General features: G+C 43.2%; 1 protein-coding gene and 1 long non-coding RNA gene across 4 annotated transcripts in view; one reads left to right on the top strand and one right to left on the bottom strand.

The window, feature by feature from the left end:
• The window catches only part of LOC149123687 (uncharacterized), a 40,594-nt gene extending 33,435 nt beyond the window's left edge, over positions 1-7,159 (top strand). For all 3 annotated transcript variants that reach the window (XR_016213892.1, XR_016213891.1, XR_016213890.1), the window contains exon 4: positions 1,245-7,159. This is a non-coding gene — a long non-coding RNA (uncharacterized LOC149123687). The remainder of the gene's footprint in view (positions 1-1,244) is intronic.
• BCL2 (BCL2 apoptosis regulator) overlaps positions 1-24,368 on the bottom strand; it is a 169,956-nt gene that overhangs the window by 77,699 nt on the left and 67,889 nt on the right. The window lies entirely within an intron of this gene.

Below are 24,368 nucleotides of genomic sequence, written 5' to 3'. Positions count from 1 at the left end.
CATACACTGTGGATAAAAATACAAATTGTCATGCTACTTTAGGACACAATCTGGAAATACCTAGCCCAATTAAAAAGTAAACACTGTTCTGATCAAGCCATCTCATGCCCACATAAATGTAAGGGTGTTTAATACATTGTTATTGGCTGTTGACTTCAATAAATCATACTACAACCAAGAAATACTATGCAGTCATGAAAAGAAAAGAGGAATTTCAAAATGTGTCATTGCTCCATGAAAAAAGAATGATGCAGGAAAGAACATAGGATCTGATTTTTACAGAATGACTAAAATCATGGCATAGATGTGTGAATATATGACTTTGTAATTCTCTCTCTCTCTCTCCATCCATCCATCCATCTAAAAATTTTTTTGTATAAATGTATGAGCAAGGAGGAAGCCATGGAAGGATACAAAGAAAGTTGCTAACACTGACAATCTGGGCAAGAGGGATTAGAATAGGAGGGAAGAAGTGTGACCAAAAAAATACACAGAAAATTAAAAAAAAAAAAAACGGTGTTGACACAAAAACAACACAGATACTATGATCTTATTTATGGGAAACCTGGTAGGTGTGGACCTATACATGTACACAAACAACTGATGATGGGATGGTTTCCAAAATGTCAGTGGGTTTAACTTACTATGTATTTGAGAGGGAGGGATGTAGAGGGAGAGAGGGAGGCAGAGAGAGAGAAATCATGCTGCTATCCACTGGTTCACTCCCCAAACACTATGGTCAGGACCATAGCTAGGAGCTGGGAATCAACCCAATAACTTGCCAGGGGTCAGCACTGGTAGGAAGCTGGAGTCAAGGGCAGAGCTGAGACTCAACTCCAAGTACTCCAATAGGGAACGGTTTGTATGGTAATCAGCAGGCTAAATAGATGTTCTGATTTTGAAGCTTTTAAAGATAATTCTTACTTTATCCTTGTATGTATTTTTGAAATATTTATGTCCATATGCTCTATTTATATAATCACTTAAAATTCATTGAGGGGGAAATATGAAAAGTCCTCCTGAAGGCAGGATGGTTCCCTGCGCAGAAGCAGGCTAGGAAATGAGGTTGTAAGGTCATGCCGGAACACGAGTAACTGGAAGGCTCTAAGTGCCAGGCAAAGACAGAAGAAAAACAGTGTGTAAGATGCATCTCATCTCATGAATAGTGCCCGCTTCTGTCATTTGTCCATTTCGGTGGCAGACTGTAGCTGATTTTCCCTTGTTTGCTTTTCTCTATTTTTCAGATTTCCTACAAAAATTCTATCTTGCTTTTGTTACCCAAAATGTACTATGGAAAAAACAATGCAGCAGAAGTTTTTAAGTGAAAATGGTGTTCTGGGGTACTGGAGAAAAACTATGAAAACCCTTCAATGAAGCAGGGGTGATCATGTGCATTAATAAGGGACACAAACAGAGAAGAAAGAGCAGGAATGGAAAGGAAAATAGGATTTAAACATTTTCTAAACTGAAGGAGTGAGTAGAGTGTTGCTCAGGAAGAACTGTGGGGCTCACAGGCCCCTGGAGGACCTGCACCGAGGTCCGCAGCCACACTCGGCCAAACGTCACAGTCGGCGGGTTTGATCCCAAAGGTACAGGCACTGCAGTTGTTTTAGAGACTGGCCTGTTTTGAATATCGAGTCTCTAAATACAGCGACATTTTGGAACCCACATCAAGGAAAGGTATAATACCCAGGGGAAAAGAAAAAAAAAATAAGTTGTAGAAACCATAAAAGACAAAGAGAAACTTCATTCTAAGATGATGTAAAACGCTTTTCTATGCACAGAAAATGAATCATTGGAAAGCGTCACCTCAAACGCTGGGATTTTTTTAGATCAAATAAAAATACTCCTAGGGAACTTCTGGCTTGATTCATTTCACGCTGTAGTCAACAAGTCTATGATCAGTGTTAGGAGAAATTAATTTAAAAGTTTCTATTCTACTGTGGTTTGCCTTTTTCTAAGAGTCTGCACATTCTGAGAACTCCTTTTCATTAGAAGACCTGGGCAGGGAATGGTGTACCCACGTAGAAGGTGGCTGCCCAGCCCCGGGACTCTGACTCCAGCTGCCATCCCATGCCAGCCCCAGATTTTATGCCTGCCCTCTCTCACATGTTCCCACAGAGGTAGTTTACTAAATAAACTGTGTTTATGCTTTCTGACATTCCTGAAGCAGATGTACTATAACTGAAAGCAAACAATTTTAGTAACACAATTCATGCATTGCCATCTAAACACCACGTAATCACGAAACTAAAATGTTTACCAAATAATCAGACACTGAGACAAAGAAACCAAAAGGCATTGAGTAAGACCAAGTGTTGGCCAGTGCTTCTAATAAAAGAATTAATTGAGAGTGACCCTGAAGTGTCTCATCAGAGAAAGTCAATGTGACTTGGTCTCCAGTCACAAAAAGCAATTAGGGGAAATTGGATTCTCCTGCAAAGTTTCAGGATAGGCTGGGCAGAAAGGGAGCAACACCCTCCTCCAGACGAACGTCATTTCTCCACGTGTGGAAACGACATTCAGGTCCAACCGCATCCTTTTCATTCTGTAAGGGCAGTGACCCAGCCAAGGGGCTCTCACTAGAGTCCCGACAGACGGGCCTGCTCTTGGAATTTCAGCTTCCAAAACTGTGACCTCTTTTCTTGCTAAAGCAACCAGCTCAAGCTATATTCTTTTAGCAATAGAAAATGGACCAATACAACTGTCTTCCAAGTGTGCCCTGGAATTTTTAACAGCTTGAGATGGACACTTGACCTAGAAGTCAAGATGCCAGTTAAGATGCCCCATGTCCTACATCAGAGTACCTGGGTTTGATTTTCAGCTATGGTTCCTGCTAAGGCACATGCTGGGAGGCACTGGTGATGGCTCCCACTCATACGAGAAATCTGGATTAAGTTTTCAGCTCTCAGCTTTGGTTTGGCTTAGCCATGGCCATTCTGGGAATGTGTGGAGTAAACCAGTGGGTGGGAACTCTGTCTCTCTTTCTCCATTGTTTGTTTCTCTCTGCCTCTTAAATAAGTAAGTAAAAAAAAGAAAGTTTACCATTTATTAAGTGCCTACTACGTACAAGGCACTCTGGCAGGCGCTAAGCTGGGGAGCAATGGGATTTATAATGTATCTTTTTAGAGACCTACGTCAACTCACCATGCTAAGCCACCAAATTATGACCATTATGACCAAGCCATATCCAGTCTCATGGATCACCAGTCATTCATAGGCCTTCCTTCTTTACTGGCTACACCAGGGATAAGATCTCTACGTTGCACCCGAAGTAAGGTTCAGAACTCTGGGAATCACAGGTCCTCTTTTGTCCGGGGACAGACAGAAGGGTCATATGGAAAATGAAGGCATTCATCACCTGGGAGCATTCATCCTCAAGTCTGTAATCTCCTTGAACATCACTTACAGCATCTAAAGCCACGAAAGGAGCTGAGATAACAAGAATGTCTGGAAAGACCAAACATTTTATTACTTGTGAAGTGGGGCTGAGGGAAGAAAAATTTTGTAAGGGATGATAATTTTTTGCTTGGAAGACTGGTATCTTGAGAGCAGCTGTGCAAATTTTTCTGAAGAGCTCAAGGTGATGTATAACATAAGGTGACCAGATGTCCCAGCTTGTCAGGGAAAGTCCCGGTTTACACCTGTTGTCCCTGAAAAACAGTAACCCCTTCTTGCTCTCAAAACTGTCCCAGTTTGAGTGATGAATTATATGAGTACTCTATCAGTGCTACTGTCAGACAGATGGCCAGTAGCTTGCAATACAAGGTAGAATGGTTTGCCTAAGTACACCTGAGGGCAGAGAAAAGGGGCAGGATTCAGGTTTCCTGACTCCAAGCTCTGGCACTATCTGAAAGAACATATTTCCTGTAGGTTGTTTCTTTATCAACTAATTAGCAGAAAAACACTCTGGGAAATGGTAAAGATACATAAGCTGTAAGTTTGCAAACTAGCACTTGTAATCTTGTTGGAGAAATAAAGCATATGCACCCTTATAACTAAAGAGGATAGGATAAACTCATCATGATGATGACTGTGTGGCTTAAAGATCGATTTCAAATGAAGGTGAAATTTTTACAGGCTTCAGACTCCAGTGCGGGTTTCCAGGAGATGGACGGATCCTGAACTGCGCCACGAAAATAGAAAGGCAAAAGGAAACAAAAGGTGTCTAGTCTTCGGGAAAAATGAAAGCGGAAAACAAAATCGGATATGAATAAGCCACTTAAATGATTCTGAAAGCATTATTACTCTCCATGGCTTTCCAAAAATGTAGCAGTGGCTCATGGCTCAACAAGCACCGGCTGTAGGTGTCTTAACAACCAGACAGGTGCTAGCTGCTGGATGGCAGTGTTCCTCCTTGAGATGTACAGCCCCATTTTCCATCTCCGCTTTCCCACCAACAGGCCACTGTCAGGTTGCAGGTGGTCTCATCAGTTTGGGCCTTGGCTTCCTTAAAATGCTAGGGAATGTTGATCTCTGGCAATTCACAACCTCTGACAATCAGTTTAAGGTTTTGTTTAGTATATTCTAGGCTCAGTTTAAAATTATATATGAAGTGATTTCCACCAACAGGGAAAGCACTGTTTCCTTTCCCACTACAATGTGTGAAATTCTCAAGAGAACTTCACAGAGCTGAGCTTGCCACAAAAGAAGGGAAGGGAAGGCAGGAAAGAAAGGGAGGCAGGCAAGGAAGCATAAGCCCCAGAAATGAAGACAAAAACTGAGGCCCGGGCTCCAGCCAAAAACTGAGACCTGGGGCCAGTGCTGTGGCGTGGTAGGCTAAGCCTCTGCCTGGGCACCACATCCCACATGGGTGCCAGTTCATGTCCCGGCTGCTCCTCTTCTGATCCAGCTCTCTGCTATAGCCTGGGAAAGCAGCAAAAGATGGCCCAAGTGCTTGGGCCCTTGCCCGCATGAGAGACCCATACTGGGACATGACGTCAGTCCTATGTGAGGGAAGAGGCCCAGAACTGAGTTCCCTGTATAAACCTCAAAGCCTCAAAAAGTCACCTTGTTGATGAAAAGGGACTCAAAAGCACTCTGCCCACTGGCCTAGAGATGAATAGTAGAAAAGTCCCTGAATCCACACCCAGGACACCTTAGAGAACTAAAAACCCTAAACATGAACCACGTTCAATGGTAGGATCAGAATTTGTAACACCTGTGAATCTGAAGACAGGCATCCCATGACAAGCCATTACAGAAACATAATTCCAAGACCACTGAAAGTCCTCAAGTATCTAGAAACACATACATGACCACCATGTAGGGACAATTTCATAACTCAGAACTCACAAGATTCCTATTGGAAAAAAAATCTCTGAAGATGAACTTGCCCCCCTCTACCCTACCTCCCATAATGAACATTCAAGAGAGGCAATCATAAAGGGGAAAGAGTTTAAATTAAGTCCTCAGAACCAGAAAAGCACAACAGTCTGAAATGGACTACCAAACAAAATTGCTTAAAATTATTAAGAAAAGACTGAAAATCACAATAAAAAGTGGGATTAAATGAAAAAGAAAATAGACTTGAGAAAAAACAAACTAGAACTCCTAGAAGTAACTCGATAGAAATGTTAGACAAGAGAGCAACACAAAATAGATCATCAGACTACCAGAAGCCAGATCTGAAGAAATTCCCCTAAACTGTAACGTGGGATTTCAAGAGAAACCAGAGAAGTGAATGTTCCATATCTAAGACAGGCTTTGCCTGAAACTTCACTCAGGGAGGTGATCTTTCAAAAGCTATAAACTGACAAGGACAACAGGTGAGGGGATACTCATAACAAGATTTAGAGGATGGAAAACAGACAGACAAGTAGTAATTAAACTAGCAGATGAGGGGTGGGCATTTGCTACAGAGACCAAGGTGATACTTGGGATGCCCATATCCCTCACTGGAGTGCCTGGTTCAAGCCCAGCTCTGCTCTTGATTCCAGATTCCTACTAATGAGTACCCTGGGTGCAGCAGGTGATGGCTTAAGTAGTTGGGTGCCTGCCACCAACATGGGGGGCCTGGATTGAGTTCCTGGCATCCGGTTTTGGCCTGGCTCAGCCCTGGCTGCTGCAGGCATTTGGGGAGCAAACCAGCAGATGGGAGCTTTCTCTCTCTCTCTAAATAAAAAAGTTTTTTTTTTTTTTTGAAGTAAACTAGCAGACAAAAAGAAGCTGAACTCTGGGCTAGAGCAGAGAAAGTCAGGCACAGTTAGCAGATACCCAAAATAACAGGACAAAGCATATACATTACACATTACAAGTCAGTAAAAAAGAAAAAAGTATAAAGAAAAAAAGTAATTTAACAGAAAACAAAACAGGAAGAAAAAACAATTCAAGAAGTACAGCATCTAGAAAGCATGTGAGTTCCTGGTGAATTGCAAATATGTAAATAATAAATGTAAATGGCTTAAGCTAACTGTTAACACAGAAATCATCAGATTTTTAAAGTCCAGTTGTTTACCAGAAATAAGCCTAAAACACAATGTCATAAAAAGGCTAAATATAAAGGGAGAGAAAGTAACATCCTAGGGAACCAAGAGGAAGCTGGTGTGAATTTATCAACTGAGGCTGCCACATCAAAGTGTCATAGACTGGGTGGCTCAGACAGAGAAACTTCTCCCAGTTAGGGGGGCTAAGTCCAGGACCAAGATGGCACCAGTTTGGTTCCTACAGAGGTCTCTCTTCCTGGCAGGCAGACTGCAGCCTTCTGGTGATGTCCTCACGTGGTCTGTCCTCAGAGAACTAGGTCCCTTCACAGCCACTAACTCCATCTAATCCTAATCACCTGGGCACTTAAGGCTTGCACATATGAATTCAGGGGGCACAAACAGTCCACAACGGTAACATTAACATCAAGTGGCTCATTTCCTTCTGGTCTCTGCCCACATGTCATTTAATCCAAGAGCTGCCCATGACTGTCTTACAGGAGACAGCTACCTCTGTGTGCATGCTTGATGCACCTCATCTTACCATATTTTTCTTTTTCTAAAAAAATCTTTAGAGAGTGACCTTTAAAATTTTTAGAAAATATTATTTTTCTAAATTATTTGAAGGGAGAAGAGGGAGAGGGAGAGGGAGAGGGGCATGGAGAAGAGGAGAGTGGAAGGCGGGGAGAACGGGAAACGGGAGAGAGGGAGAGAGAGATGGTGCTCTCCCATCTGCTGGCTCACCTCCCAAATGACCGTAATAGCCTGGGACTGGGACAGGCTAAAGCCAGCAACTGGAAACTCAATTCAGGGCCCCCACACAGGCAGCAGGAACCCAACCTCTGGAGCCATTCTTGCTGCCTCCTAGGGTCTGCACCAGCAGGAAACTGGAATTAGGAGCCAGGAACTGAACCTAGGCACTCAGATAAGGAACATGGGCACGTTAAGTGGCATCTTAATTGCTAGGCAGAACACCTGCTATTGCCTTATTTTTCTTGATGGCACTATACCACCTGAAACACTTTGTATTTATTTGATATCCAGGTAAAATGTAAGATATGTAAAATCCAAGAAGGTAGACATGTCCTCATTTTGTTCTCATAACATTCACTTTTGTGTCTCCAGTGTTTAGAACACCTTCTACAAATAAATGTTCAACACAGATTAGTTTCAATTGAATCAGTGAATTAATCTGATAAAACAGACTTCACAGCCAAAAGCAATTCTGGGGAAAAAGACAATCATTGCTTAACAATAAAGGAAACATTTTCCAGAATCCTTTCATATATTCCGAAAACAATGTCAAATATAAATATATATCAGAAATATCTACATCAGAAATATATGTAACAATGTCAAATATATATATACACATCATAAATTGATTTAACTATAAGAAAGTAATAAAATCAATATAATTTTGGAAGATTTTTGCACATGGCTTGATAACATTGATAGACCAAGCTAAAAGAGAGAGAGAGATGTTTAAATAATGCATATTATAAACTTCATCTAATTGACATGGAATGAAAACTCTTCACCCAATACATAGTGAATACACATGAAATGTTGATAAAAATTGAACAGCTTCCATGCCACAGAACAAGTCTCAACAAATTTCTAAGAACTGCTATCATGGAGACCACATTCTTCAACCAAAATATAATAGAATTTGAAATCAATAACAAAACCACAGTCCCCAAGTACTTGAAATTTCAAAAACACCCTGCTAAATTATTAATATGAAATAAAAATGAAAGTAAAAACACATTTAGAACTGAACAATCGAAGCCATAGATTGCAGTAAAAAAAAAGTTTAGCATTAAATGCTCTATCAGAAAACAAGAAAAATTTAAAATTAAGAAGCTGGAGAAAGAGCAACAAAGTAAACTAAAAATGGGAATAAAAGTCTTTTCCACACTTGGATAAAGAAAGTAGTCGGAAAGAAATAACAAAGACACAAAAAAACCAATAAAATAGAAACAATAGACAGTAGGAAAAAACAAAAGGTGACTGTAAGACTACTGAAATAAGTAAATATTTGACAATATTGAGCAGGAAAAGAAGGTACAAAAAAACATAAGCATGAAAAAGAACCATAGCTAAAGCTGAAAAATATTTTCTTGAAGTATGAGAATTCTACTCTCTACTCTAAAGCAATAAATCTAAAGACAAATGCCATGGAAAAATTTCTTAGAAAAATGCTACCAAAGCTGACGAAAATAGAACAAAAGCTCTTAAGTGTACTTTTATGAGTTCTATCTAAGTCTAGATTTTAAGAAATAGACTAAGATAGTGAAACAGGAAAATAATACTTTGAATCTCAGCTAAAAATATCAGTGCAAACACCCAAATAAAATATTAACAAACATTACAGGAAAGTAGTGTGTGCAGATACATAGTATTTCTTTAATAAATACATTTTATATATCATGTATTATTGTAACATACTTAATCACATGAGATATATATGGATCATACCAGTATAATGACCTAGCACAATTTATCCAAGAAGCTCAAGGAGGATTTGACATTAGAAAATCTTAATGCATTTCACCACATTGACAGGTTAAGGAAATATATATATATTCTTTCAATAGACAGAAAAAAGAGGGGCCAGCGCTGTGGCTCACTTGGTTAATCCTCCACCTTGCAGTGCCGGTATCCCATATGGGCGCCGGGTTCTAGTCCCGGTTGCTCCTCTTCCAGGCCAGCTCTCTGCTGTGGCCCGGGAGGGCAGTGGAGAATGGCCCAAGTGCTTGGGCACCTGCACCTGCATGGGAGACCAGGAAGAAGTGCCTGGCTCCTGGCTTCGGGTCTGTGCAGCGCCGGCCCTAGCAGCCATTTAAGGGGTGAACTAACGGAAGGAAGACCTTTCTCTGTCTCTCTCCCTCTCATTGTCTATAACTCTACCTGTCAAATTAAAAAAAAAATTTAAAAAAAAAGAAAAAGAGCATTTTAAAAAATTTAACTATTCACAAGTCAAGAATACTATTAAATGTCTAGCTAATTGAGAACAAAAGAAAAACTTTATTGAAAAGTGATTTCTGGGGCTGGCAAGATGCAGCAGGTTAAGTTTCTGCATGTGGTACTAGCATCCCAAATCTGACTGCTTGTTCAAGCAAGCCTTAGCTTCTCCTCTTCTGATTCAGCTCCTTGAAAATGCTCCTGGGAAAGCAGCTGAAGATGGTCCAAGTACTTAGGCCTTTGCTACACACATGGAGACCCATCCAGACGGAGCTCCTGGCTCCTGGCTTCAGACTGGCCCAGCTCTGGCTGATCTGGCCATTTGTGGAGGTGAACCAGCAGATGGAAGATCTCTCCCTCTGTCTTTCCTTGTCTTGCTCTCTCTGTCTCTCCCTCTATCACTCTGCCTTTCAAATAAATACATACTTTAAAAAAAAAGTAATTTCTGGCCGGCGCCACGGCTCACTTGGCTAATCCTCTGCCTATGGCGCCGGCACCCTGGATTCTAGTCCCGGTTGGGGCGCTGGATTCTGTCCCGGCTGCTCCTCTTCCAGTCCAACTCTCTGCTGTGGCCTGGGAGGGCAGTGGAGGATGGCCCAAGAGCTTGGGCTCTGCACCTGCATGGGAGACCAGGAGGAAGCACCTGGCTCCTGGCTTCGGATCGGTGCAGCGCCAGCCACAGCATGCTGGCCACAGCGGCCATTTGGGGGGTGAACCAAAGGAAAAGGAAGACATTTCTTTCTGTCTCTCTCTCTCACTGTCTAACTCTGCCTGTCAAAAAAAAAAAAGTAATTTCTACTAAAAACCTACAATAAACTACAGGGACATTTCTTTTAAACTATACAAACATATCTTCTCCCCTTTCACCACTCTGTTCACTGTGTGAATGATCCTGAGTGGTGCAATAAAACATGAAAAATGAAGAATACAAATCAGGATTAGATGAAAAAAAAAGCAGCATTATTTGAAGATGAGATTATCTATGTAGATAATGCATGAAAGACAATTCTAAGTAAGGAGAGTTCAGCAAGGATGCTGGAGACAAGATTACTATATAAATATCCATTGTATCCCTAAACAGCAGCAACCAAGTAGCAAAGGTAACTTTTTTTTTAAAGATTTATTTATTTATTCGAAAGTCAGAGTTACACAGAGAGAGGAGAGGCACAGAGAGGTCCATCATTGGTTCACTCTCCAGATAGCCTTAATGGCCGAAGCAGCACTGATCCGAAGCCAGGAGCCAGGAGCTTCTACTGGGTCTCCCATGCGGGTGCAGGGGCCCAAGGACTTGGGCCATTTTCTACTGCTTTCCCAGTAGAGAGCTGGATTGGAAGTGGAGCTGCCAGGTCTCGAACTGGTGCCCATATGGAACGCTGGCACTTCAGGCCAGGGCATTAACCCACTGCGCCACACCGCCGGCCCCATCAATGGTAACTTTTTAAAGAACCCATTAGCAATAAATTTTGAGGTACCTAGGAATAAATCTAAAGAAAGAGGTTGCAACGCTTACATTAAAAATTATAAAACTTTATCAAAAGCCATAAGACCTGAATAAACCAAGATATCCAACAAGCTCAAGGCCCCCAGGTTAATGGGTAAATTGAGTAAAGTTCATATAAAAACCATAGAAAGGCTTTTTTCATGGACATTTGCAGCATATTTACAAATTCATATGGGAAAATAAAGGTCTAAAAGCAGTCAAGATAATTTTGAAAAAGAATGATAGGGGAATTTGTCCCACCAGGTACCAAGACATTGATTATATACTTAAAGCCACAGGAGCCGGCACTGTGGTGCTCTAGGTTAATCCTCCACCTGCCGCACCAGCATCCCATATGGGTGCCAATTCTAGTCCCGGCTGCTCCTCTTCCAGGCCAGCTCTCTGCTATGGCCTGGGAAGGCAGTGGAAGATGGCCCAAGTCCTTGGGCCCCTGTACCCAAGTGCGAGACCTGGAAGAAGCTCCTGGCTCCTGGCTTCGAATCCATGCTGCTCCAGCAGTTGCAGCCATTTGGGGAGTGAAGCAGTGGATGGAAGACCTCTCTCTCTGTCTCTCTCTCTCTGTCTGTAACTCTACCTCTCAAATAAATAAATAAAATCTAAATAAATAAATAAAAATAATTAAAGCCATATAGTTAAGATGTCTTTATTGATACGGATACAGGTAGTTAGGCCAGTGTAATAAGGAGAGCCCCCACAGTGTATAGGAACTTAGTAAGTGAAAGAAGCAACATTACAAAACTATGGGAGAAAGACTGGGCCACTTAATGGGTAGTTCTGGAGCAATTCTTCTCCATACGGGGGGGGAAAAAACAAACAAACAGATTTCTCACTCATACAATAAACAAAAGTGAATTCCAGGAAAACTTTAAAGCATTTAGAAAAAATGGTGGCTGGCGCTGTGGCTCAATAGGCTAATCCTCCGCCTTGCAGCGCCGGCACACTGGATTCTAGTCCCGGTGGGGGCACCGGATTCTGTCCCGGTTGCTCCTCTTCCAGGCCAGCTCTCTGCTGTGGCCCGGGAGGGCAGTGGAGGATGGCCCAAGTGCTTGGGCCCTGTACCCGCATGGGAGATCAAGAGAAACACCTGGCTCCCGGCTTCAGCTCAGCGCGGTGCGCCGGCTGCAGCGGCCATTGGAGGGTGAACCAACGGTAAATGCAGACCTTTCTCTGTCTCTCTCTCTCTCACTGTCCACTCTGCCTGTCAAAAAAAAAAAAAAAAAAAAAGAAAGAAAGAAAAAATGGTAATGGTTTTGACATGTAACTATGATCTTAGGTTAAGGAATGACACAAATGTACAAACCATAAAGCAAAAAAGAAAAAAAATCAACAAATTAAATTTTAAATATTATGTGGTTTAAAAAAATTGCCAGGAACAACGTTGAAAGGCAATAAATAAGAGCTGGAGTGAGAAGGTTTGGTTTAAGTATCCATAATGAATAATGAACACTTAGTAATCTAGAAGGGAAAAGTAACTCCAAAAAAAAATAATAAGAGCAAAGTCTATAAATGGATAATACAAATAAAAAGAAACCCAAATAACTGAAAAACATGAAAAAAAAACCTCAACAAAGAGATAACCTCATGAGTAATCAGAGAAACAGAAATCAACATCACAGTGAGATGCCTTCTCGGTCCATCAGATGAGCAAAATATAGAGTGGCAGAACTCACAGAACAGGAAGAACTCTAGGTTGTTACCAGAAGTGTAACTGGAGAGCAATTTAGAAACATCCAGCAAAGTTTATGATGTTTGTAGCCTAAGACCCAGAATCTCACTTGCACTTCTGAATCCTCAGAAGTACAACGCTCCACGTGAAAACATGTACAGATATTCGTGGGCATAAAATGAGATGCTGCAAAATGTTATAATACACTCCCAGAAAGGAACTGCCAAACAACTTCATCTGCTCAGGCTGCTGTAATGAAAATACATAGACTGAGTGAGTTAAACACTTACTTCTCTGTTCTGGAAGCCAGGAATCCAAGACCAAGGCACCAGCAGATTTGGAGTTTGGTAGGGGCCCAGGCCCTGGTTCACAGACAGCCTTGTCACCGAAACCTCACATGGCCAAGCAGGTGAGGGGACTCTGCAGAGTCTCCTTTATAAGGACACTAATGACATTTGTGAGGGCTCCATGCTCATGCCTTAATCACCTCCTCATCACATCACATTGAGAGTCAGGATCTTAACATATGCATTTTTGTGGGGAGGTGGGGGACACAAACATTCCAGTCCCCAGCAACACAGCCGTTAAAGGAACTAGCTCTGTATAATTAGGATAAGGCTCAAGTAATAAACTGAGTTGCAGAAAGATAGATTACTAAGTGAGAGCATTACCTGGCTTTTTTAAACTGGCAAAATAATAGTAGGTACTGTTTATGGCACAGAACCACACAGCAAACCCCAAGAGCTGGTATTCTGTTGACAACAGAACTATGCAGGAGCAGCCACTGCTCGAGATCTGGGGGCGAGTAGAAGGAGGTGGGTACAAAAGAGGCTTTATCTCTGTAACAAATTTTTTTTTGCTTTTTCACCAGCTTATTTTTTGAGGTCAAATTTCATGAGAGTATGTGCATGCGATATTTATCTGCCCCTTCTCACCATCTTTCTATAGGTATACAGTTATGCTACCTGTCTGGAGTCCTAGGAATACATCCAGTGCTAACACATCCCAGTGTGTGACCCTGGGCAAGTCACCCTGTAAAATGCTTCTCTGTAAAATGGGGGGAGTTGTGGTGCTTATGTCTTGGAGAGCAGTGGTGAGGAGCACAGCTCTGGAAGTAGATCAGGACCACATCTCCAGCTCCATTATCCACTGCTGGGGACCTTAATTCACTCAAGGTGCGCAGAGCGCTGTCCTCACCTAGAAAACAGCAGCGGATCCTATCCAGCTCATAGACTTGTCACGAGAAGAAAATAAATGAAGAATGGCAAACTCTTAGCACAGCACCATCAACACAATAAGACTGCAAAACCAAGCATAACATGGACAAGAAACTGGATCAAGCATACATTGCATGCTCCAAAAAAATCAACAAGGAAACAAACGACCCAAAAGACAAATGAACAAAGGTACAAAGGACAAAATGAGGTGGCTCCTGAGGAGGAATCGAGATTATTATAGAAGCAAAGATGCTCAACCTCATTGGGAATCAGGAGATTGCAATCTAAACCCCAAGCAACTGTCAGATTGGGCAAAGGAAAACTTCGAAACATGATATGACAAGTAGTGGAGAGAATATGGGGCCACAGCAGTTCTCCGATTCTCCTGATGGGAAGGTGACTCGGTACTTTCTGCACTTTGCAGAGTAATTTGGTGACATTCAGGAAAGTCAAAGAAGAGCTAAAGTTTCTCACTTTGCCACCGGCTACAGACCTCATAGAAACTATCCCACACAGTGTGCAAGGAGCACAGGTGGGTCACAGCCTTGCCTCTAACATCACAAACTCAGAAACTCCTATGTCCTTCCAGAGACATTTCAAAAGCTGGGAACAACTTTAAAATCCTTTATACAGCAGACTATGACATGGTGTTAAAAATGGATGAGGCAGAGGCACAGGAGTCACATCAGACAAAGCACAACAAATTCATGACACCATTTAGATAAAGGTCAGAAACATTCCCATAAAAATAGCCATGTTGCTTATGGATCCACACCTGTAGGAGAAAGTATCATGTGTGGTGATAACAAGCATCCCATTTGCATCAATGCTGTCATGCTCAGAGAAGGAGGAAGGGCACAATGGTGAGAGAATGCATCACCTCTATTTAGAAAACAGCACCAGGAGGGCGCATCTGCATCAAGTGTGGATTTGACAAAACAGTGGTGGAACCACACGTGTTCTCTGTATTTCCTGTCTGCTTGATGTACTTCACAATAAGAAACACTGTGTTGAGCATTTTTTTAAAAAATTTACTTTATTTATTTGAAAGGCAGAGTTGAGGGAGAGGGAGAGGGAGAGGGAGAGGGAGAGGGAGAGGGAGAGGGAGAGGGAGAGGGAGAGGGAGAGGGAGAGGGAGAGGGAGAGGGAGAGGTTCACTCCCTGGTTCACTCCCAAATGGCTGCATCAACTGGGGCTGAGCAAGGCTGACTCCAGGAGCTTCATCCCAGTCTCCTCCGCAGGTGGCAGGCACCCAAGCACTTGGGCCATCCTCCACTGCCTTCCCAGGAAGCTGGATCAGAAGTGGGCCAGGTAGGACTTGAGTCAGTCGAACCAACACTCTGATACGGATGCCAGCATTGCAGGCAGCGGCTTCACCCGCTGCACCATGACGCTGGCCCCGTGTGTGCGCATTCTGGAGCTGTCAGTAAGTACAGCTGCGCACCCACACTTAGACCCATGGCAGGCAGCTTGGCTGACAGAGGGCTCCTGGGATTACACTCACACCACCAGGTCACCTAACAATACATTTCTCATTATGTGACATGTAACTGTATCATCATTTGTTTTCAGGGGCCACAAGAGTGGATAGGAAGAGTGTTACTATCCTTTGGGAGGTGAGGAAGCTGAGCAGCTTAGGAACCCGGGGTTTATTGTTGCAGGGTGTGCACGCACACACACACACACACACACATCACACACACACACACATCACATGGCAGCACTTGCTCCACTCATTCAATCGCTTATTTAACACAAGGAACTGGGACTCATTGCAACCTTGGGCAGGCGGGTGATGGGGGAGCTGGCCTCTTCCTCCTTGGAGCAAACTGCAGTCTGAGGAAGGGCAGTGACATCACTTGATAAAAAGGGAAGAAGCCAGGCTGCTTGGGTCATCTGACAGCTTTTCAATGGATCTGAAATTCACCCCAGGAGGGCCTGACCATTCACTGTGCATCTGCTGAGAAGGAGGAAGTGAGAAAAGTGGCTGCGGTCCTGGAGCTCAGTGTCACTGCCCAAATTAGGGACAGGGTAGCTGTGTTTGGGGGCATCACACCCCAGATCTGGTCTGGGGATGGGTCCCTTACCCCCCTGATTTAAAACTTAGAGGGCAGTTTTCAACACCATCTTGAGGCCAATGGAATGCTAGACTCTTCTTTCTGGATTTTTTGCCTTTCCTTTAAGAAAACTGAAAGAGGAGCTTCTGCGTTTACTATTTGCACGTAGGTTTGCAACTCACTGCTAGAAATGCCACAGATATGTTCTTGCACCTCTGATAAATGCATAAATGCCTAGCAATGGTGTCTGGCATCCAGCAGTCTCTGGAAATGCTACCTGTCTGTTCACCCCCACGCCTGCACCATTCCCCCTCTCTCTCTCTTAGGCCAAAGAGCCAAGTAATAAACAAGCAAGCAACAAGATTGTCCCAGCCCAGGAGCAGGCGTGCTGTGGGGCCATGGGAGTGGTCTCCACCAGTGACTTCCCTAGAGCAGCACCACATGGACATTTTAGACTAGAAATAAGAAAGAATTTCCTGGCCATAGGAATTGCTAAATAGTAGGGTGGGTAACCAAGGGAGGTTCCGGAATCTCCTCAAGAGATCTCTAAAAATACAATCCAATCTCACATGTCTGAAATGATTTTTTTGCAGTTCTGACTAGAGACAGATGGCCTAGGTGCCTTACAGACCCCTCCTCCCAAGCCTACGATTCTGCCTCTTGCCTCCTCATCTCCCTTACAATATTCCAGGCACCCCCTGTATACATTCCTCCCCTCTTAGGTTTGTTTTCATTCAATCCCTCTCCTCCTCACACCTTTCCTTGTTATTTTATGGAAAGTCGGTCAAAGGTCAGAGTTGCCCAATTACCACAACATAGTTTGGTGGTAGCATCAGATACCAGGCAAAACAGGGAGATGGTTCCAATGCCAGCAAACCCAAGCCGAGCCTCCAAATCGGGATGAAAACAGAATTAGCTGTTGCTAACAATCCATTGTAAATGAAAATATGATCCCAGTAATTGATTTTAAATAGATTTTTAAAAGAATCCTTGGCTGCATTTCATCGAGAACAGAGTTTCAAAAGCGTTCATTCCCGGGTTGGGTCCACCCCCCCCCCTTTCTTCTGGCCTAAACCCCAAATGGCCAAGATCCCAGTCTGAATAAACAGTGTGGGTGGTGACTGTTGTGTGAGGCCCCACAGAGGATACAATCACTTTCTTAGTCGTTTCAGCATTAAATCATGTGAAACTAGCCTGACGACGCCACGTAACGTTTACCCAATAATGGAGGGCAGCACAACATGTATTCTTTCCCCACTTCGCAGGGAGGAAAGAAGCAAATTCTCCTCTCCGCGAGTGTTTAATTGTGTATAAAGTTCGTTGACCTCACAGGCGGCTGTCAGATGATCTTGCTAAGGCCTGTGAACGGCATCCCAGGAATGCAGTGATGTGGGCAGAAACCAAGTGAGTTCATGCCACCAAATGCTTTAAATGGGACGGAATCAGCAGCCGTCCAAAAGACTCCAGTGAAAACAGAACTGTAGAATAATCAGTAATTTAATCTCACCTAAGCATTTCTAGCCCTTCAAAAGGGATCCTTATAAAGTCAGAAAAGCAGGAAAAATCCCAGAGGGACAGGGCCCGTGACGACGGGCCACGGCGACTGTGTTTGCTGGTTACCGCCGCGGCTGGCTGAGAATGCGCCTGTTTGCCATGTTCTGTCCCTGTTTTGGAGGCAATGTCTTCTGACTTCCCAGCTACTGACATGGAAAGAAAATGATGCAGCAATCCCATTCAAAAATGCATGGGGGGCTTGAAGGGGACGGCAAAGTCTGTGTTTATTTAGACAGTTCTGAGAGCACACAGCCCTCCCGTGTGTACGCAGTAACTGTACCTGCTTGTCAGGAAATGCCCTGAAATGTGTTCTTCAGACACGCAGGGCTGGGTTTTCCTTTCTGGCTCAGGGAGTACGAGGAGAGCAACAGGATGAGCTTCTGGCCTGTGTTTCCCTCTTGCAGTCTCTATGCAGGGCAACCCTCTGCACAATGGCTGGAGAGAGCTGCGAAAGTAACAAGATGCACTAGGAGACAGGCTGGAAAGTGGGTCTGGGGGCTGCTGGTGTCTGCCCCACTGCAGGTACCTGCCAGTTCATAGGAAGAAGTGACAGTATCTGAGCTTGGTGCTTCTTATGCATTTAAATTACCTAACTGGGTGTCTAATACTATTCACTTTTAGTACGATTCTCACCAAACACACTCACTTTATTAGACCAAACATGATGCCCTTCCGCGGGTGAAACAAGGTTGTATTTTAAAACAAAACTGCACTGCATTAGTTCCACTACCTCTGTTACAAATATAAGAATGGCTGGCTGGCATTTAGCCAACAATTTGATAACCTGCTGGAAACACATGGAAGGAATCCCACTCAACTCACTCTCAGACTAACCAAATCAGCACCCCCTACCACCAGAATTTTGAATGCATGGTGTGTGTCTCTATCCAAGCCAAGTGAATGGGATCTTTGGGAAAACACAAATCACGGACAAGGCACTCCTGGTGACACACAGATCAATAGGCAGGAATCCTCTAATGGGTCACAAAGGAAGAGGTAGACCCTGAAAACAATTTGGAGGATTCCAGGAGCCTTCATGAATGCAATCTACTCAGGGTTATGGGGCTCAACCCTCAAAGGGTTACACAGGCCAACGGGAACTGACCAATTGCTCAGTTCACGCTCTGACACCATGGCATTCTGGAGAAGGAGGAGATGTGTCACTGGGCCATGTTATTTCATGGCTGGGTTCTCGTTTATATTAGCCATTGATATTTGAGAGGCTCTCCCTCAAGCTCTGTTCTTTAATACCCATAGCATCACCATTATTTTGTTCAGTGAACATCGTACTAAAGAAAAGAACTCCCTCTGTCCTCCCACTGATGAAGGAAGCCTTCCTTCAAATCTTCAAAAATTTTCTATAAATACGATTATTCCCATAGCTACAGGGGAAATACACTTCCAGATAAAGAAAACTGGACACAAAGTAATGCCCTAAATCACTTCCACCCTTTGGATATTGCAATTTATAAAATTCCATGAAGGAAATGACTCTCATTTCTCATGCAGTTCCTACTGGGAAATCACTGGGAGTTACAGACAGGGATGTGCTATCTTTGTGCACATCCCAGCTCCTTCCCTTTGTCAGCAGCCCTCATCATCTCAACTGCCCGAGAATTTAGTTGTTTATTACCTACGCTCCGCCTGGTCAGAGGGCCATTTGCATCCATGACCTGTTTCTATCACATTCTAGTTCTTGGCTAATACAGACTGCTTTATTCACCTTAAATGAGAGGACTTCAAAAAATTCATAAGATCACTTTCTCGGCTTTTTGGCTAAGATCAAGTGTAAAAAGTTCATAAGAAATAGGATGAAAAGGTAAGCTTATTTTGGTGCAAATTTTGAAATCTATGCACAGTTTTTTCTTTTTTTTTAAGACTTACTTCTTTACTTGAAAGTGAGAGTTACACAGAGAGAGGAGAGGGAGAGGGAGAGGGAGAGAGAGACAGAGAGAGAGAGAGAGAGGTGTTCCATCTGTTGGTTCACTCCCCAGTTGGCCACAACAGCCGGAGCTGCGCCAACCCGAGGCCAGGAGTCAGGAGCTTCTTCCAGATCTCCCATGTGGTGCAGTGGCCCAAGCACTTGAGCCATCTTCTACTGCTTTCCCAGGCCATAGCAGAGAGCTGGATCGGAAGTGGAGCAGCCGGGTCTCGAACCAGCGTCCAAATGGGATGCCGGTGCTTTAGGCCAGGGCATTAACCCGCTGCGCCACAGTGCCAGCCCCAAGCACAGTTTTTTCATAACACACATTTTTCATGAGCTTTGTGAAAGCCGTTTGTATTCCCCAGTGTCATTAACAGAGTTGGTACCACTCAAAGAAAGAATAAAAGAATGAGCAAGGAAATAAATATCACGAAATGTCTATAGCAGGAGTTGGAAAATGTTTGCAGCCAAAGACCGGACAGTACATATTTCAAGCCACATGGTCTCCATATAGTTACTCAAATAGGCTGTTGCAGTGTTAAAGCATTATAGACAATACATAAGCAAGTGGGAATGGCTGTGTTCCAATAAAATTTTATATACAAAAACAAGTAGTGATCAAGATTTGGCCCATAGATCAGTTTTCTAACCTTAGAGCTACAGTGTTTATCTTTGCCATAAACTCAGTGTATTCTTTAAGTTTGTATATGGAACCTGTGTTTTGCAATAATTAGATAAACTGCAGAAAAAATAAATGTTAAAGAGTTGTTTTGGGGGGTCAGTGCTGTGGCACAGTAGGTTAAGCCTCTGCCTGTGGCGCTAGCATCCCTTATGGGTGCTGGTTCAAGTCCCGGCTGCTCCACTTCTGGTTCAGCTCTCTGCTAGTGACCTGGGAAAGCAGCAGAAGATGGCCCAAGGGCTTGGGCCTCTGTACACACATGGGAGACCTAGAAGAAGCTCCTGGTTCCTGGCTTTAGATTGGCTCAGCTCTGGTCATTTTGGCCATTTGGGGAGTGAACTAAAGGAAGAAAGAACTCCCTCTCCATCTCTCTCTTCTCTCTATCTGTAACTCTGCCTCTCAAATAAATCAAAAAAAAAAAAAAAAAAAAAAAAAAAAAAAAAAAAAAAAGGCCGGTGCTGTGGCATATCGGGTAAAGCCACCTCCTGCAGTGCTGGCATCCCATATGGATGCCGGTTCAAGTCCTGGTTGCTCCACTTCCAATTCAGCTCTCTGCTGTGGCCTAGGAAAGCAGCAGAATATGGCCCAAGCCCTTGGGCCCCTGCACCTGCATGAGCGACCTGGAGGAAGCTCCTGGCTCCTGGCTTCAGATCAGCACAGCTCCGGCTGTTGTGGCCATCTGGGGAGTGTACCAGTGGATGGGATGGAAGATATCTCTCTCTCTCTCTCTCTCTCTCTCTCTCTCTCTGCCTTTCCTTTCTTGGTGTAACTCTGACTTTCAAATAAGTAAATAAATCTTTTTTTTAAAAAAAAGAGTTGTTTTGGAACTCCATAATCATGAATTCACTTTAAAAAAAAATCAGAAAGAGCACACATGGAAATTAGTTGTTCCACTAAGCATATTTCATGGTCACTTATTTTGTGTATTGCATGCCTTCAAAAGGAACAATTCCTATCCCAAGAGACAAGGGTAGTCATTTTGCCATTAACATCATCATGATTGAGATAACTTGATATGATAAGACCTCAGTTACTGGATGAAGGGTCTGCTGCTAGGTCACACTGAACTTGACTCTCCTGGAAGGGGGAAAAAGAGTCCCCTCATTCTGTTTTCTACCAGATCATCTGGTCTCTGATTTTACTGCTAGGTTCTTCCCGAAGTTTTTAATGCAGAAGATACTCCTTTTTCCTGATGACCTTCTGGAAAACATCCAGCCAGAAAGAGCACAACAGAATCTCAAAAGCTCAGCAAACACACAGAAAAGTAAGATAACTACAATAATTTGAGTAAAACAAGATGTCCTGGCCTGCCACCTGGCCTCATTTAGGTTCTCTGGCTTGTCACCACTCTTGTGTTAATATTGGGCCACATTTTGTGTAACATATGACAGTACTTCAAAAAGCCTTTGGAAAATGAAATTAAAAGATAAAGTTTTGGGTGCGAAGATAATTTTAAATAAATTTTCTTTCCCATACTTATATCTTTTATTGTTACTGCTATTATTTTAAGATTTATTTATTTACTTAAAAGGCAGTTATAGAGAGATCTTCCATCCTCTGGTTCAGTCCCCAAATGGCTGCAACAGCCAGGTCTGGGCCAAGCTGATGTCAGGAACCTGGAACTCCATTTGGGTTTCCCACTTGGGTGGCAGGGATCCAAGTACTTGGGTCATTTTCTGCTGTGTTTCCAGGTGCATTAGCAGGGAGCTGAATGGAAGTGGAGCAGCCAGGAATAAAATTGGTGCCCATGTAGGATGCCAGCATTGCAAGTTGCCACATAACCCACTGCACCATAATGCTTGAAATATTTCAAAATATTTGAAATCTGTGCAGTTTTTTTCATAATAGGTATTTTCCATGACCTTCTTGAAGACTCCTCATGTGCATGGATTTCAAAGTTTTTGAACAAAGACAAACTTACTTTTTTGATTCTATTTTCGCACAAACCTTTTGAAGTACTCTCATAGAATTAAAAATAAAAAGAGTTAGATTTGAATTGTGGCAGAAACTAGAAGAAAGCAAAGTCAACTGCTTGCTTTGGAAAAATTCAACAAGTTTTTTCCAAGGTATGAGGAAATGTATTGCAAACCATGCACCAATGAGCACCCCATTGGCATTGTTGGAAATATACTACTGTCAAGTGGGGATCTTCAAACTTCACCAGCCCTCCCAGTTCTCAGCATTTCTTCTGAAAAGGCAAAGTGAGATTCAAGCCTGTTCATTATGTCAAGCTTTTCTTCAACACCAGGTCTGGTTTTTAAAAGGAAGGATTCTATGCCCTAGAAAAATGAGAAGCCAGTGGCTTGGAAAAGGACAGTACCACTAGGGAGTCAAAAGCTCTGAGTTCACATCCACCACAAACAACCCATGTGACTTGAGGCAAAGACTTGACTTCAGTGTAACTTGCTGTCTTAATTACTATCACAGGCTAGGGTTTATTTACAAAAAAAAATGCCGAGAGCCCATGACATGCATGTGTTGGAGACTGGAAAAAGACCACGTCAGATACGCTGAGCAGAAAAAGCAGGTGAGCAGGTTTTGGCTCATCAGGTGAGAGCACTGCTTTTTTTTTGTTCCACTCCACTGCCCAGCCATCCTCGGTTCCTCTTGTCTGCTTATGGGATGAGTGGTCACTCAACAGCCTCTGCCCCCCACTGCCACACACTAATGGCATCCTCACGTCCCCAGCACAGTGCTCCAGCAGACCACATGTCCACGAAGGGCTATTTGCTATTCAGGCTTAATTCATGTTAGATATGATTTCCAACTGCTTTGAAGACAGATGGCAAGGTCATCTAGCAATCTAACCATGTTCTCGGGTTGTGGTAAGATGGACAACATGAAGACAAGCATTGACAAGGTGTCACGTGGAACAGAGGGTAAGAAGGAATTGCAAGACCATGGAGCACTGCAGAATTTCCCAGGAGACTGCTCTCAATAATTTAGCACAACTTCCTCAGTTATAGTATCTTCAGGTTACCAGGACTGGGCTCATTTAAGTTCATCAGGAGAAAAAATCATGGAAAATGAAGTACAAATTTAGAGCAACTCACTGTGAAGACTGTGTGGAGGAAGGATGATGTCCAAGTTCACCGTCCTCTTTTGCTTGAGCTCAGAGAAATTGAGGACAACACTCAAGCTCTTTTTCCTCTACATTAGCCCCTGAGTCTCTGTTTACAGGATACAAACAAATGGCAGAAAGTAAAAAGTAGCAAATCAAGAGACTGCTGTGATAAATTTTAAGCTCAATCTAGCATCAAGGTAGATGCTGTTGGACCCCTCTGGGGCCACTTGAGAACACAATCTACTCTTTTCTTCGAGCTTCCAATTCTTTACTCCTGAAAATTTCAACTTGAAATGTGAACTAGTCCATGAGTCCATCTTGAGATTTCCGGGGGTTTCAATTGGCAAGGCAAATGGGCTGTTCTGACCCCTGTGTCTACAACCGTACAGGTAAATAATGTCTTCTCAATCAGTGGTTCTGAAGTTAGCTTCTCAGGAATGCTATTTCAGCACTGAGAAACAGGACCACATGAGTTCATTTCATCGGCCCCTGGCAGCATTCTGGACAGAGCAAACAGAAAATCTCGAGGAAAAAAAAAGAAGGAAAGAAAGAAACGCTCAGAGCCTGCTTTGGGCCCCTTCACATTCCTTTTTGAAGCATTACAAGATTGATCCCAGGCCACAGATGCAGCTTTTGGATGTCAGATCCAGCAGACAGATGTTTTCCCTTAAATCTGTTGTCTCTCTCTCAATCTGTTTATAGCGTGTTTCCATTCCAGCCTGCACCTTAAGTTCTCACTGCTAACGGCACGTCCTAAAGCTTTCTGCCTCCACACAAAGGGGATTTTCTAATCATTTGTTCTGTTTTCCATAAGGTATGCAGCCACTCTTCAGGTAACCTATTAACCCCTCACTGGCCATCTTCACAAAACTTGTAGTAAACACCCCTTATAAATCAGTAAGTCCTAGAGCTATGTGGTACCCCAAATGGTTTTATTCTTCTTAGAAGTAAAGTACTGAGGCCACTGGAAGGACTGGTATCAGCCTCTTAAACCCTTAGCGTGGTCCGAGTTACTTGCTCAAACCAGTGTTTTTCTGCTCTCAGCTTGTAGATGGTCTTCATGTAGGCCAGACCAAAGAACTCCATTTTTATGTCAAATAAGCAGACTCCACGGTGGCCAAAGCCAGCAATAGCTTTCAGAGACTCATGTAACTCTCTCACTAGAGATTCATCCAGAATGTGATCCAGGCAGGGTCGTGCCATAAGGCAAGGCAGCTTCTTGGTGGTGATGAAATAGCTCTGTATCCTGGCAGCAGTGGGGGCTGCAGGAACCTAGACATGGAGTAAATGAGTGCATGTAAAAGCTGTCGAAGCCAA

Source organism: Oryctolagus cuniculus, chromosome 10, assembly GCF_051225735.1.
Source record: "Oryctolagus cuniculus isolate XC-2025 breed Fujian yellow rabbit chromosome 10, ASM5122573v1, whole genome shotgun sequence".
Classification (NCBI taxonomy): Eukaryota; Metazoa; Chordata; class Mammalia; order Lagomorpha; family Leporidae; genus Oryctolagus; species Oryctolagus cuniculus.
The sequence above is the reverse complement of the archived record's forward strand: the minus strand, read 5'-3'. Positions and strand labels throughout refer to the sequence as shown.